The sequence below is a fragment of the Puma concolor genome, chromosome C1 (assembly GCF_028749965.1).
Source record: "Puma concolor isolate L17-30 chromosome C1, mPumCon1.1.hap2, whole genome shotgun sequence".
In the NCBI taxonomy this organism is placed as follows: Eukaryota; Metazoa; Chordata; class Mammalia; order Carnivora; family Felidae; genus Puma; species Puma concolor.
This window is the reverse complement of record NC_141674.1, coordinates 46,991,555-47,006,215: the sequence shown is the minus strand read 5'-3', so window position 1 is coordinate 47,006,215 and position 14,661 is coordinate 46,991,555. Positions and strand designations below refer to the sequence as shown.

Sequence of the window (14,661 nt, the reverse complement as noted above, 5' to 3'; positions counted from 1 at the left end):
ATTAAATAGTTGTCTTTTGGTCTCTTTTTATTTCAACTGTGCTCATTTAATAGGTTTAAAAGACACCAAATTTTATTTATTTGCATGTGTTTGATTGATTCTAAACTTGAATATTTCCACATACCTGCCTATTCATTGTATTAATTATTTTCTTCATGCCTTTTTTATTTATTAGAATATCAAAATATTCTTCTTCTCAATTTGCTTAACTTTTTAAAATTTATTTAATGATTATTTATTTTTTAGAGACAGAGAGAGAGAGCACAAGCAGGGGAGGGGGAGAGAGAGAGGGAGACACAGAATCTGAAGCAGGTTCCAAGTTCTGAGGTGTCAGCACAGAGCCTGATGTGGGGCTCGAACCCACGAACTGTGAGATCATGACGTGAGCCAAAATCGGATGCTTAATTGACTGAGCCACCCAGGCACCCCTGCTTAACTTTTATAGAATAAACATATTGCGTTTGTCAAAATTTCTATTCAGATTGTTTTACCAGAATGCTGTTTGTGTGTCCATGTTTTTTATGGCATGATTTTAATATACATTTGGGAGGATCAGTACTTTCTAAATTAAAAATAATTATGGGAGTAATTTTAGGAAATACAAATAAACACGAAGAAGAAAAAAATTCCCCCACATGTTTATGATAACCACTCATAATATTTGGGGCATTTTCTTTCATCTTTTTGTTACACACTTAAGTACTTTCTACAAAAGTAGTCTCATCTTCTACATTCTGCTGCCTTTTTTTTCCACTTAAAATGTTAGGAATTTATTTTAATGGCATAAATATTCTTCTTCATTATCATTTTAATGGCTTCGTAATATGCATAGATCAAAATTTATTTATTCAGACCACTGTTGTCAAACCTCTTTATTTCTAATATTTCATTGTTATAAAGATGCGTGGACATCTTTATGGCCAAATCTTTGGACATATCCATAATTATTTATTTAGGATGAATTTCTAAAAGTGGGTCATAGGTTTAACCGAACTTTAAGGCTTTGTTATATATTGCTAAATTGCTCTTCAAACCTGTGTCTTAAGTTTATGGTGTAGGATTTATTTTGCCTTATAGTTGTAAATGTTTGCATAGTACTTGAAATAATTTAAAAGGAGCAATTTACCTAGCTCTGCATATATTGGGAAGGAAAGACAAATATATCTACAATATGCCAGGAGCCCAAATTTCCAGAGTCGATAGTTCACAATTTATAAATCTTAGAGTTAGTTGAATACATTATGTATGGCTACTTTCTTATATATACTAGAGAAAAATTGGTTTTAAAAACTCAACATTTTACTTTGTCTACATCAACTTGTCTTTGTTCTCACAAAGCCATATTTCTAGATCAGCTAAAGATGTGGAGGCAGTGACTCAGGGCCCTAATAATAGATCTACCAAATGCTTGCATTTGGTACAAATGCTTATAAATGCTACATGTACGAAGCCCTGGCTGACATTCATTCTTTCATTTGATCTCAGAATAGCTTCATTTGGGGGAAGGCGATACTGAGCTTCAGAATGGTTGAGGGGCTTCTAATTCACACAGAAGTTGCAGAACGATATCTATTTCACTCCAGAGGAGTATAGTTTTCACTAGTCTGTGTTGCCTCTTCTTGGACTCTAAGACTTCATGGATTTTACTTTCTCCCCACCCCCATCCTATCAACTTACACTTGCATTTACATTTATATTAAAAATTGACCTTTGAGAATTGCACACAAGTTCTGGTTTCAGCCTTTGCTCTCTCTCAGTTCTTGTTTAATTAGCCATTTAAACTTGTACATAGCACCCCAACAAAGGAGACTTTCATATTAATGAGGATTAATCACATGCATACTATAAAATAATATAAATTAACCCCAGCAATGGTTACTTATGTATTCTGAGATGTGTTTTAATATGCCTTTTATTCAACATTGAATAATGGGTTGTGGTTTTTAAAAACCATATGGTAGAAAATTTGGGGAGGGAAAGATATTCAACACTCATTACCACATATAATTTAAAATGTATAATCAACAAAGTAGGGTATCATACAGTGTAGTGAGATCAGAAAAAAATGAGTCATAAATGTTCAAGTTACTGACGTTTAGTAGAAAAGTTGATGATCTGAGGTCATACATCCTTTGCATTCCATCCTGGTCTCTTACTAATGTGGGACTTTGGACAAGCCCTTTCTTATCTCTGAGAGCCTATTTATATACCTTTAGGATCTAATGATATTTTCTTCAAATACTTAAGAGGGTCGAATTCAATATCCAACAGGTACTCTAAATTGCAAAATGATGTTACAGTATTAGCAGAGGGAGAGCAGAATTTGGAATGTCACTATAATGGTCAAGAATGAGCACAGACCCACCACCCATGGTGTCTCTCAAGAGTCCTGTGACCTGCCAGGCAATGAACAAACTGGCCTGGGGTCCCAATAAGAGACAAGGGAGTCGAACACAGTTTGGCAGAAAAGTTTTCATCTAGGGAGTAGGAAACCTCATTTTGGTGTTTTCTGTGTGGATTTGGCCACATTTTATTCTCTGAGCTTATGTTTCTTGGGGTTGGTGTGTGACTATCCTTAGCATAGTTTTGTTTGTTTGTTTGTTTGTTTGTTTGTTTGTTGTGGTATATAATAGGCCCTCAGTGAATGCAAAGTCTGTCCCCGGCTCTCTTTATTTATAAGGTAAATGTTGGGTTAAATGTTATCTAAGTTCCTTCCAAATACACATTTTAATGGATTCTTAGATTTCATTTCATTTTCATTATGCATTGTTGATTGACTAAGTTCATAATAATCCTGGTCTGGTTTCATTTGGTTCCCATAATCTTAAAATGTCATAGCTGGAAGAAACCTCAGAAACCACCCAATCTGCTTATTTTACTGACGAGTAATCGAGCTCATTAGTAGGAGCAGGGGGGAAATTGACTTGATCAAGGTCACCCTGTAGGTAGTGACAGGGTAGAGAACACCATCCATGTTTTCTGACCCATCCCAAGACTCACCACCCACCCCTTCCCCAACCTCCAGCTGCCGCTGATACGTTCCAGCCCGCAAAGCAGCACGATTTGCTTCTCTTGTGTTAACATTATTCTAGCATGTAATGTCTGTGTTTAAGGCAATGACCTGAGAAATACTTTTATTTCCAGTGATGCACTTATTTTGCAGGGTTTATTAATTTTATTTATGTATTTGATCTCTCCAATGAAATAATAAACTAATTAGTGGGACAATTTACTGGTGTGCTCCTCCAAGGATGTTTTACAGCCTCAATGCAAGCTTGTCTAACTGTGGTATCAGCAGATCCACTTTTGCCCTGCTGCCCTTAATTTTAGCCATCAACACACATGGCAGTCAGCTCCGTGCTGGGTACTTGTGCCTCCAGGGGCATCTGGAGATATCAGGTCCTAGGGCAAAGGAACTTTTGCTTGGGAGCCTCCCCAGAACTTATTCAAGAGACAGGCTGCTTCATCAGGCTGAAAGGGGTGGGAGTTGGCCTCCCAGAGAATTGAGCCAGTGTATTACCTGAACTGCCCAGAATGTGAAGGTCAGAGAATGAGGAAAAGCAATGTATACAGAAGTGTTGAAAGTCACAGATGAAAAAGCCCACAGTCCATTAAGACCAAGAGCAAAGCAAGGAGCGTGATGAGAAGATTGATATGGACAGTAGCCGCAGGAACATTGCAAGATGCAGGAGCAAGGGTGAGAGATGCCAGACGCCCCAGAGTCATTGGAACAAATAGGACAGTAGTACTGAAGTTTTCATTTGGTTTGATTTGGTTTGGTTTGTTTTTTTTTAACTGGCTTTAACGTGGACTTCCTTCTCAGACAGCCCCCATCTGTGCTCTCTTAACAGCCAATACTTTCTCATCTGAGAATTATTCGTAGTCTCATGTCATTATTTGCTTGCCTGTCCCCATTTAACTGTGAGCACCATTATATCACCAGGGCCTAGAACCATGCCTAGAATATAACATAGCTCAATAAGCATTTGTTGAATGAAAGAAGGAAAGGGTGGATGGATGGGTAGATGGATAGGTGGATAAATGAAGAAGTGAATCAGTCTGTCAAAGCTACTGGAGGGTCAAAGACTCGTGACCTATATGATATTCATGTGCCGTCTTTGATGTACCAAGCAGAACCCAACGAGAGATATTTTTGCCAATTATTTATATTATAGAATTACTCACCCATAGCAAAGAAGTATCCAATATAAAAGTATTTAATCTATCTTGACTAAACCTTCCTTCTTATTAATGTTTAATTACACCACACACAGAAACATATTCATTTGGAGTAGAGGTCAAAGGTCACAGTACCCTAAACCTTTAGGGGGTAACTCTGCCGGCCCACTAGTTGCCCTGGGGGTATGGATGCTGCCACTGTCATGGCTGCCACTAAACTGTCACTGTGGGTTGCATCTAGCATGAGGGTTCTTGTCCGAACAACTTCCAGACCTCTAGCCAGAGACTGGCTGGAACATTAGGAGGAGGAAAGTGGGGTGGGGAGTCCTGCAGTGGGAGCTATGCAAGCTCAGGATCCTCTCACTCCGTAGTAGGAACCCCTTTACTGAAATTGGCTCCTGTAGGGATGTTACCTTTGTTATGATTGGCTGCATGCAAATTAGGAAACCCCACTGTGTTCATCGCAGATATAGTGTATTCCCATCTAGGCCACCCCTATCCAACTGGCTGTAGAGTTTTGGCAGGCTGTGCAAATGAAGTAGCCCTAACTTGTTGATGCTGTTTACACGTGGCGGGACATAAGCAGTCCTCATGTGTTGGCGATGATAAAGTGCTAGGGCCAGATCTGGGACTTGTGGTCCTAATTGATGTATTTACCTTCTGTATACTCAGAGCGCCTGGGATTCTAGATAGGGATTCTAGATTCCAGGCAGATACCAGGAATTGGGCATGTCTTAGAGATCTTTGGTAAATACACAGAATTATTTGTAAAAATTTAATTACAAGGCCTGCCATTTGTTCCGTGACTACCACATAGCAGACACAATACCAAGGTCTTTCAATATAGTACTTAATGATCACAATTCTGCAATTAGGTATTCTTATCCCATTTTAAAGTGAGGAGACTGAGATTCAGAAGGGTGAAATAACTTGTTCAGTTTCACACAGGGCCCATTGTGTTGATAAGAAAACATACTAAGTTTCATAAGGAGTAGCAATGATAACTGCCAAAGATGGAAAAACTGGCAAAAAAAAAAAAATCCTTGAAAAAGCAACTCTCCATTGGCTCTTTTACTCCAAGAACTAAGGAAGGTAGCAATGATGGTGCATATTATATTTTAGCTGTAATATACCTACAGACAACTTGCAAAGCACTGGTGTTTTTCTGGAAGCTGTGTTTGGGGGCTCTGGGCTTATTCCCACATCTCCAAAAGATGGGTAGATGTAGGTATATATGGATAGATGGAGAGATGGATAGGCCCTGTCAACTGTGAATATTTAGGGTGAAATTATAGTAATCAAGGTAAAACAGGTTTGCACAGGACTATGAAACTAGACCAACGGAATAAAATCTAGAGCCCCAAATAGACTTTACTGACTGAAAACTTTGTACATGATAAATATATCACTATAAATCAATGCAGAAATCATAGACTAAGATATAAATGGTACAAGGAGGATGCATAAATATACAGAAAATGTACTGAATCCTAACCTGACACCATGTAAAGAATATCAATTCCAAGTAAATTAAATGCAAGAGGCATAGCTTTAAAAACTTTAGAACGAATTATAGGACAATGTCTGTATGATGCAGGGGTAGGAAAGGATGTAATGAATAAAATAAAATAAAATAAAATAAAATAAAATAAAATAAAATAGCACCTACCTTAAAAGAAGTACTAATAGATTGCCTTACATTAACATTTTAAACATTGTATATGTTTGTTTGTTTTTTTTAAAAACAAAAAGACACGCTTTGGACCAGGAGAAATGGTTGGAACATACGTAACCGCAAGAGGGTTGAATCCCCAGCATGCAGATTAGTATAGAACGTAATTATAACATATCCAGAGGTACCACTACATATTTTGATTAAATATTATCATTTTACCATTTTGCTGTTTCTCTCCATGGCTTATGCCCACACCAAATTTAGGACTTTGCTAAATGTCACTTTCCAGGTAAGTTCTTCCCTAACTACCTTTTTTGAACTTGAGGTCTCACCTTAGCGCCTTCATTCCCCCCTCTGCTTCTGCTTTCGTCATGACACCTATGATCATATGACACACTAGACATTCTGCTTTCCTATATGTTTAGTGTATGTTGTTTCCTTCCTGGAACAACTCAATAGAAAAAAAACAATGGGCATATGTTAAAGTAGCCAAAACACCATTACAAAAATATAAAATAAAAATAACAAGAGAATGTTCAGTGTCACCAGTAATCAGAGAAGTGCATGCTAAAAATAGAAGATATTTTATATCCATCTTTTTGGAAAACTTTTAAAGTCTGGCAATACCAAATGTTGGCAATGCTTTGAACTCAGGCTAGATTCGTATGAATTACTACTGCCACACTGGAGAGCCATGTGTTACATCTAATAACTTTGAAGATGCATACACCATAGAGAAATCTCATACACGTGTGTCCAAGGAGTTTAACTGCAGCATTACTCCTGTTAGCTCAGTTTGGAAACAGCCCAAATGTTCACCAATATGAATGATTAAGTCAATCTAAATACCTAATAAAATATCACCTAAATATTAAAATGAATGAATGTAAGCCAATTCTATCAAAGTGGCAAAATCTTTAAAACATATTTAAGAAAATAAGCTTCAGATGGACGCCTACTGAGGGATATCATTTAAACGAAATTTTAAAACATGCAAAACACTGCTATATGTTTTTTTATGGAGGCAAAGCATGTATTAGAAGCAAAAAAGCATGCATGGAAATTTAGGAGTATAGTTATTTTTGTGGAAATGGGAAGGAATTCATGGGATAATTTCTTTATATTGATAATGTTTATTTTTAAAAGAAAATGTTTAAAGCGAATATGACAGGGTGGTAATATCTGACCAGGCTGGGTGGCAGCACATAAGTTTTAGTTATAATTATGTCTGTGCTCAACTTCATGCTTGAAATATTTAATAAGAAAAGAAATAGGAGGGTACTTAAGTGTGACTGACAAGGAACAAAGTTTAAGCCATAGCATATCGAATAATATGGTGTGACATAGCAAAATTGTAAACTGAATTTTGTTATTAGACAAAGACTATATACAAACCCAGATTCAATGCCTTCTTTTCATAGCAGTTCATGAGATTAGGCTTTGGAACCTGACATTCTAGGTTCAAGTCTTGACTCATACTTAATAACTGTTTAAAATTAGGCATCAGTTTTCTCACCTATAAAGTGGAAAAATGAGATAAAATAGAAATTATTTTAAAAAGAGAGAAACTCAACAAAGCCAAGAGTTGATTCTTCAAAAGGATCAACAAAACTTACAAACTTTTAGCTAGAATGATTAAGAAAAAAAGAGAAGACACAAATAACTAAAATGAGAAGCGAAAGAGGGGACATTACTACCAACATTACAGAAATAAAAAGGATTATAAAGTGGAAAAATAGTGCCTCCTCATAACAAATATTCTGAGGATGAAATGAAATCCTATTTGTGCAGTGTTCAACACATGTCATGGCACATAATGAAACCGAAGATCAGTATTGATGTAAACAGGCATAAGCTTGAAGTCAATTTTGAATGCCATGCTTTCTCTCATTTTATTTGTTTTCTCCATTAACCCTACCAAGTTGGTGTTATTATTATCCCATTTTATATGTAAGAAAACTGAGCCTGAGAAAGGTCAAATAACTTGCCCAAGATTTTCCGTCTCTGAAAAAGAGAGATGAGATTCAAACCAGATCTATCTCCAGAAAACCATAACTGTAACTTAATGTCCTGGCTATATTTCACTAGTTTTATGAGTAAACTAAATTGAATTCATTTACAATAAAACATTATAATTATCTATCCCTTAGCTTTATATTTTTCTTTGAGTAGGAAGTCAACCAGCCATTGCTGATTAAAACTAATAACAAGTGTCTACTTAGTGTATGTGTATATAAGTTCACACATGTAAAATAACTGAGTTGCCATAATGGGCTGTTGTTACTAGATAAATATTCCTGCCTTAAGCAGATTCTTGGGCTTGGAATATATTGGAAGATCAGTAGGCTGTGGTATTCTATTATGTTGAGTTTTTCTCTCTTTTTTTTTAACCATGGGCTCTTCTTTTATTATTTATTTATTTATTTATTTATTTATTTATTTATTTATGTTTCCCTGTCTTACCAGAAAAATTGTTATCTCTCTGCTTTCCATCTTCTTCCGTCCTCTGTGAATCCAAATGGAACTTAACTTTTATTGTCACTGATTATTTTGAATGAACATGTTTCTTAATGTAATTTTTGTCAGGTCAGTTCCATTTATTATGCCTTTTATGCATTCATACATTCATGCATGCATGCAGCGCATATTGAGTGATGACTATGAACTTGCTTCTGGATTAGGTTCCTGGGAAGTAAGGGTTCATAAGTCTGTAGAGAGAGGCAGAGGTGGAAATGGACAATCCCAGGACAGTTTTACCTGCTGGATGGAATTGGTACTCCGGAGCATGGGGTCCCCCATTTTGATGGCGGGGGGTGATGTGGAGAAGTGACACAGAAATGGTGATGTTGCCCCTGAAACTCCTATTTGTATGTTTATTTACCATCTAGAAAATAATGCACAATTACGGGGCGCCTGGGTGGCGCAGTCGGTTAAGCGTCCGACTTCAGCCAGGTCACGATCTCGCGGTCCGTGAGTTCGAGCCCCGCGTCGGGCTCTGGGCTGATGGCTCAGAGCCTGGAGCCTGTTTCCCATTCTGTGTCTCCCTCTCTCTCTGCCCCTCCCCCATTCATGCTCTGTCTCTCTCTGTCCCAAAAATAAATAAACGTTGAAAAAAAAAAAAAAAAAAGAAGATAATGCACGATTATAGAAAACTTGGTAAGCATAAAGACAAGAGAAAAATAACCTATGATTGTGCTACAATGAGCCACTGTTAGCAGCTGATATATTTTTTAAGACCAACTTGTACATGGATGAGCTCAAATTTTTAAGTAATTTTATTATATTCTACATATTTTCTCATATCCTGAAAATTGTTTTTAATTTTTTTATATGTGCGTTAATATTCTTCTATGTACAAACACTAACACTCATTTTATCATTCCTGTAACAGTTGTCTCTTTCTTACAAATAACATTGTGATGATCATCTCTGTGCATATTGTTTCCTTGAGAAGGAATCCTGAAGGCGAATTACAGATTAAAGTGTATGATCACTTTTAAGACTTTTGACATTTTCTCCAGTGTCCTCTTCTTTACTGATCTCAAGGCAAAAGCTCATGCCTTTAAGAGAGTCAGATGAATTAGAAGTTGGAGAAATTCTTTAAGAATTCCTACGTTGGGGCGCCTGGGTGGCTCAGTCGGTTGAGCGTCCGACTTCGGCTCAGGTCATGATCTCACGGTCTGTGAGTTCGAGCCCTGCATCGGGCTCTGTGCTGACAGCTCAGAGCCTGGAGACTGTTTCAGATTCTGTGTCTCCCTCTCTCTCTGACCCTCCCGTATTCATGCTCTGTCTCTCTCTGTCTCAAAAATAAATAAACGTTAAAAAAAAAATTAAAAAGAAAAAAAGAATTCCTACGCATATGTAGATATGCACATGAATGTGTACACACACATTTTAGGCACATACACATGTATCCTGACTCCCTCGTACCTGGGGGGCATTGTGTAACACCTCTTGCCTAGTACTTAAAATGGGCTGATTTGTTGATTTTGGTGGTGGTGGTGGTGGTGGTGTTTTTGTTTTAGCCACCTCTGTATTTCCAGTGCCTGGTATATGGTAGGAATTTGGGAAATGTTTCTTGAATGAAAGAGAGGAAAGAAAAATAAGGCCGTTAAATAATTATTTACTTTCTTAAACATCTTATTTTATTTGTTCTCAGCCTTCGGCAAGACATGGTGGTGAACCCTGGCTCTAAATCTTCATGATTGAGGGACTCTTCGACACAACACAAAGGTAAATATTTGAGGCTGGTTGACTTGCGGGTATGAGGAAAATCTTCCTCTCTGGGAAGTGGCTCCTAAGTGTCTCTGAGTCCTCTTCAAGTGTGGCTTTGTGCTTTGTGTTCCTCCTTAAAACATCCTGGAGGGTTCATGGAGCCTTTGGGAATTGGAGCTTAGGGTCACTCTTCTCTGGTCTATTTTGTGTTTGTGCTTACAGAAAGGGAATAATGATTCCCTTTCGTCTCTTCTTTAACTATCTAGGAAGTGTCATTAGGAGTTTTAAGTTTTCCTGCCTGGGTTTTAGCCTCTCCCAGTAGGTGGTCTCAAAATGGTTTGCTTTTATTTATTTATTTTTTTTTCAGTATATGAAGTTTATTGTCAAATGGGTTTCCATACAACACCCAGTGCTCATCCCAAAAGGTGCCCTCCTCAATACCCATCAAATGGTTTGCTTTTAAACACAACTATGTTAGCTCTCCTCAAATGCCCTCTGTCTCAATATATTTACCAACAGAAGGAACCATTTTCGATTGTTGAAACTAAAGTCAAACCATATGTAAGATAAATGTTTCTACATTGAAAACAGACTCGGAGATTTACGAGCTTAAGGAGCAAGTACTATTATTTTGAGGTCCTAAACTTTTAAAGGATGGCAACACTGAAATCTGTACTTCATACGGGGAGCCAAGAAGACACAATTGAAAATGCCTATTCTTTTGACAAATTAGAAGCATTCATTGCAGTATCTATTTCTTGTTTACCAGGGATAATGCTGAATGAATCACAGACTGGTAGATGGATGTCCCTTCTGAACACTTTTAATTAGCACTGCCTATTAGGATGAACAGAGTGTTGCTTTCCTGCCATAGATTACCCCCAACCCCCCTTAAATGAAATAGAAATCTTATTCTCCACAAGGTAATATTCATCTCTTCTCCAACCAGACAGGCATAGAAAATTAAACAATGGTCCGTTAAAAAGCCCAGATAATGTATTTATCATTTCCAGTTTATGTGAGTTTGCAAGGCAAATAGGAGTAGGAGCTATTCGTTATGGGACCTTGGGGAACAACAGCGGGACTGGGGAGGGAGCTGAGAGGCTAGAGGATCTGAGACTTGTAAAAATTCATTAAAAATATGAGGTACTATTGGAGATAGAGGAAATTAATTACTCTCAGGGACTCAAATGTCACTCCTCATTTAAGTGACCTGGCAAGGAGGCTGAGAAACTTGTTCTGTGAGGGTTTCTGTAGTGGAGAAGGCTGGGAGCTGGGATTCCTCAGCTGTCAATTTTTGCATTTCCTTGGTGACTTATTGACATGTTAACCTGGCTTGTGCCCTAGCCTCCTCTAATGAGTAGAGTTAAATGAGAAATGGGGGTTTGGAGGTGGGGGAAGCACTCTCCCCTGTAGCTGGCCAGGTTATTCAGACCAGCTCCCCAAGCATGTAAGCAACTTCAGACCTGGGGGAAGCCTGTGATTTACCACAATGGAGAGAAGAGACTGATCATTTGCAGCTGGACTGAGTTTGGTCTTTTATTATTGCTTTTCCATCCACAAGGCTATTCTCTGAGGGGGAGTGAATTTGGAAAGACAAATTAAGGTTTTCTACCTAAGGAGGACGGGGGGAGCAGTAGCTTCTGAAAACAGTCATCTTTTCTAGATTGCCTGTCCAATAAATCTTTCTAATGCATTCTGCCTATAGACAGAGGTTGAAAATATATAGATATGTGATGACTTAAAAGTTTAAAATCAGTAAACCCCCAGAATAATGGAGTAGAAGCTTTCTCAGATGTGTGCCTTACCTAGACTGGGAATGCAAGGTTTTATTCTTGAACTCTGCCGTTAATCAACTGAGATGTTGCACAAGCCATCACAGTGCTCCTAGCCTCTGTTGTATTATTTATAAAATGGGAACAATAATATCTATCTTATGTGATTATTAAGGACAATGTGCCCAAAAGATCTTTGAATGGTAGAAATATACAGGTATGTATAACACCTATTGAATCATTTTGTCTTGAAAGTCTTGATTTTTAAAAATTAAGGCTGCTCAGTGGTCTGTCTTCCTCTGTGGGTCAAAGTTAAAGGGCTCTGAAGTATTCTCTTGGCTTGTTCAATTAGGAAGGGTGAATCAACAAGCCAAAGAAGGAAGCACTGCTTTTGGGAGAAAGTATGCCTGGATGTTAAAAAAAAAAAAATGTGAAGCATAGCTTTGGAGGAAGTTGGAGCCCTGGAGGTTCACCTCTGGGAGCAGTCCTAAGAGCTTGTCTTCAATTCAAGAAAGTCCTGTCTTTTTGAAGCAGAGACAAATCGTGCATTGAGGGTGGCAGAAGAGATATTTGAAGATTATTCACCTATTCCTAGAAAGAGATGATGATGAGATAAACTTGGGCAGGGTCAGTGGGGACAGAGGAAAGAGAACTTTGAAAGGCCTTGGAAAGGAAGGAATTCTAGGCTTTCACATAGTCATGGTGGTGTGCACTTTGTGGAGGGTGCAGTGCAGTGACTAAGCCACAGAGCATCCCCAAGGTACTTGTAATGTTATTAATAGAAATGTGAGAAAATGCAGGATACAGTCCTTCTGCTCAAGTTGCTCAGAGAAGTAAGCAATTATCATACAGACCAGACAGCAATAAGCCCAGAAGGGCAATGCTGGAGACAGCACTGAGAGGGAGGTGCCTCAAAAGATGAGCAACACTTTGCTGGGTGAGAAGGGGTTTGAGGCTGGGCATTGCACAAAACAGCTGCTCCCAGCCACATGGAACCATAGCTGCTCAGCCACATATTACAGATGCTGGTTTGAGAGCTGTGCACTTGACCTGTTACATTTCCTCAGCAACCAGGTTTTGTACGCCAGCTTGCACTCAGTGATTTTCCAAGGCTTCTGTGCTGTTGGTGTCTCCTGAAAGTAGACTTGAAGGACCGTCTGCCTGTTCTCATCAGCCAACCCTATAGTGACCCACCCTGAGCATGCAGAGAAGGCATCCCTGGGAACCCAATTCTGAATAGTTGCTAAAACCACTGTCCCCATTCCTTGGTGTTCTTTTGGAGCTTTTAGGCCACTTACCGTTAAAAATTGCCTGAAAGCCATCTGTTGACATAACTGAGCCGTTGGCTCTTTATTTCTTGCGTTAACTAGATGTGTCCATTTGAATTCATTTATAGCCATGGTGTCATCATGGTGAGATAGTAATAAGACAAGAAAAATTTTTCTCGCCAGTCTTCCTCCTCTTTTTCCTCCTTTTAGAATTCCTAGTGTCTCCTATTTGCCGACCTGTTGATTTTCTCAGATCGTGTTTACCCTTTTACTTTTCCTCTCCTGATAAAACCACACATTCTTCAACTTGGATAGACATAGGAGATTCTTGACACCAGGGGGTTCAACTGCAAAAGCCTTAAACGTGTTCTTAACCGCATGGCAGTTCTCTTTATCAGGTATGTTTGATGTTTGTGGTGTTGCTTTCCAGAGCAGAATGTCTTAGATTGCAATCCCTGCTCCAACATGTAACAGCTGTCTAACATTGAGCAAATCAATTTCTTTAGGCTTGAATTTTCGCATCAGTAAGCTTAAGGTAACAGCAATACTTTTCATATAGGATTGTTGTGAGAATTTAATGAGAGAGTCCATGCGAAAGAGTCTGGCCTGTTATCTATTGTCAATGAATGTTAGCCACTGTTGCTTATAATAATACATGCCATTATAAATTTTTGAAATGAAAAGGCAGATGTGTTGATCTTTGGCAACAAGGAAGAGGGAAGCTAGAAAGACACTCTCCCACTCTTTGGCTGGGCTTAGAAAAGGGAAGTCCCTAGTGATGAAGACATTGAAAGCAGCTAAGTCTGTGGGTGCACAGGGAGCCCTCCCTGTCCAGACAGTGGCCTGGCTGCTGAACAGTCAGAAGGTCTGCTGGGCTCCCTGAGCTGCTTCTGGGCATCTGAAGAGTATCTAAGTCAACCCTGCCCTATGTACAGTGTTCATTGCAGATAGTATGGTGGTTTTGTAATATGCCAATGTGGCTAGATGGGATTACCTTGCTCAGAATTCAGTTTCCTATATGTTTCTAGTTAGGTGGGCCATGGGAGAGTTTCTTGGGAGATCGGAGGATGGAGGGAAGCAGCAGCCACTCTGCAGCTCACCTGTTGTTGGTGATCTGTTGACTCACCCTGTCGGCACAAAGCGGCGTCTGGGCCCACAACTGCTCTTCCTTTCCCCATATCCTCCTCCCGCTTCCCAAGGCCTCATCCAGATGTGTGAGTTTAGCCACTTAAGAAAAGGCCCCGGTTACAGCAGGCCATCCACATCGGCAAGCTGGGAAGCAGTGAAAGCCAAGGTTCCAGTAAGTTTTCATGGAGTTTCAGTGCCTGCTTATGGATTCCAGGCTGCTCCTGATTCTCCCCATTTATAACCATCTTTCCCTCCTAACCGCCTGCCCAGTGGACTTCAAGCTCCGTCATCAGACAGAATTGAACAGACTTAAAACTGCTTAACCAGTTCCCACAATCGCTTGCCAAGTTCCTCTATTAAATAAATAATAAATATATATTTATTTTGCATATATATAGTACATATAGTGTGTGTGTGTGTG

General features: G+C 38.9%; 1 protein-coding gene across 14 annotated transcripts in view; it reads left to right on the top strand.

Moving 5' to 3' along the window:
* The window catches only part of DAB1 (DAB adaptor protein 1), a 1,146,801-nt gene that overhangs the window by 527,691 nt on the left and 604,449 nt on the right, over nucleotides 1–14,661 (top strand). For all 14 annotated transcript variants that reach the window (XM_086717103.1, XM_086717107.1, XM_086717108.1 and 11 more), the window contains one exon: nucleotides 10,014–10,087. The gene's annotated coding sequence lies outside the window, so the exon portion shown is untranslated. The remainder of the gene's footprint in view (nucleotides 1–10,013; nucleotides 10,088–14,661) is intronic.